Raw genomic sequence first — 2,178 nt, 5'->3', positions numbered from 1 at the left:
TTTTTTTTTTTTTTAATTTACATCTAATAAAAGGCGCTTAAAATAATATTATTGACTCATAGATGTTTATGGTTAGACATCAAAGTAACGTAGATACAAAATCTTTTAACTTGCATTAAACTTAGATAGAGATATGTAGAATACATTAAAGATATTCTTAGAGGTCACATTTTAATTCCTCTCGAAATTTCACATTAAATTTTCTATCTTTCTAAGCGTTATTTGTCATCTATTTATATTAATTTATAATATGTCTAATTAATTTTATCTGCACTCATTTATCCCTCATTGTTATGTATTTATAATTTTGAACTGATGAATAACAATTCTCAAACATGCATTAAATTTATTTACACTTTTGAGGCAAAACTCAACCACGTATAAAGAAAAGATGACTACAAGTTGATGCAGTTGGCTTCCACTTTTACCGAACAACAATTATTATTATTTGCAGGATTTGGACCCTCCACTCAGTCTCTTGAATCCAGACAGTGTTAAATCAATTAAATTACAACTACTTGCCAACTAATTACTACAGAGAAAGACTAAATTAACCGAATAGTTTAGATCCAAATACGAAATTAAAATAATTAAAAGTAACAAGTCATTCATTAATTATTTTTAGATGATTATGGTAATTAATACAATTAATTCCTATGTTTGAACAATCACAAAAATTCAGTTCAAAAGCAATAAATAAATAAATAACACCAAATATGATAAAAAAGGAAAATCCCTAACTAGATAAAAAAATAAAAAATAATCTTCTCGGCAAACTAGTTAGTAAAATCCATTAGAAAATTAATTTACAAGTAGTCCAAACACTATTAAACCTTAGTTGACCCTGGGCACCTAACTTGTAAATCATGAAAGAACTCTTTCGTTTGTGCATACTCACACTTCTCAAAATTCTGAGCTACTTTTCTCTCCGTTTGTATCAACAACAACGAACATCGTCCTTCAGCATTAGAACTCCAAACTCCTCTTCCCAAAATTTCAGAAATCCGAAGGCTAATTGACGGTGGAAGAGTTTTGTTTTGGTGTTTGATCACGGATCTTTTGTTCTTTGATCTATAGGCTAAAGTAAGAGATATTAGAATATGAATATGGCTTTCAAAGGATACTATTATAACAGGGCTCTACTAAAGATGGATCAATATATGAATACTTTAATCTTCTGTTTAATCTAAGAATCAGTGTGTATTTAAATCTTTAATAATGTGATCTCTAATATAATATAATGATTCAACATGAGTTGGAACATTGATGGGGATGTATATTTATAATGGGAAGTGTTTTGGGGGTGAAAAGGGATTCAAAATCAGCATTAAAATTGAATAAGGATTCTTCCTGGACGTCATCGCCACTCGAGGCTGGATCGATGCCAAGAGCAGTGGTCAACTACTGGAATGCCAGGCTTGCGCCAAACGAGCAGTGACAACCCTGTTTTGAGCGCTCGAGTGCCAACGAGGTGGTCAGCCACATGCTAAGTCCGTTTCTTACTTTACTTCTTAAAGTCCGAATCTTGATCTTTTAGTATTTCTTTAACTTCTTTTTGGACTCTTTCAACGAAAACTATTTTTACTATAATTAAGATTCAATAATTCCTATTTTTACTTTGATTACAACTCAATAAACTTTTAATACAATTTCACTAGGACTCGATTTTAACTAAAGAAATTGTCACTTACAAATTTGAAAATTGCTACTTATAATTTGGACATAACATATAGCATAACCACATAGAGAGAAAAATGATAAGATTGGAACTCATATAGTTTGAAAACAATTTTGACAACTAATTTAAATGCTTATTGAAATTATTTTGAATAGGAGGTTCAATACTGTAAGACAACAATCAAAGGTTTTGAATTTACATCAGTGTCGCCACCCATTTACGAAAAAAAATGCGCATGTCAAGGTTTGTACAACAAAATGTGAATAAAAGTTCCATATCAATTAAACATAATAAATTACTATGGATTTACAAGGGGTTAATTATACATTATACCTCAAGACTCAATAAGTTGTACCAAATCCATTCCCCAAATTTAGTCATTTGAATGCATAACATGAATTTCTATACGTACGTTTACGATCCGAATGAAGGTGTTGAACAGTTAATTGCAATGGTGGAATATTTCGTGATGGTGAACTCTAGAGATGATAAAACTTTCA

Source organism: Olea europaea, chromosome 2 (assembly GCF_002742605.1).
Source record: "Olea europaea var. sylvestris chromosome 2, O_europaea_v1, whole genome shotgun sequence".
Lineage (NCBI taxonomy): Eukaryota > Viridiplantae > Streptophyta > Magnoliopsida > Lamiales > Oleaceae > Olea > Olea europaea.
This window is presented reverse-complemented; position numbering follows the sequence as displayed.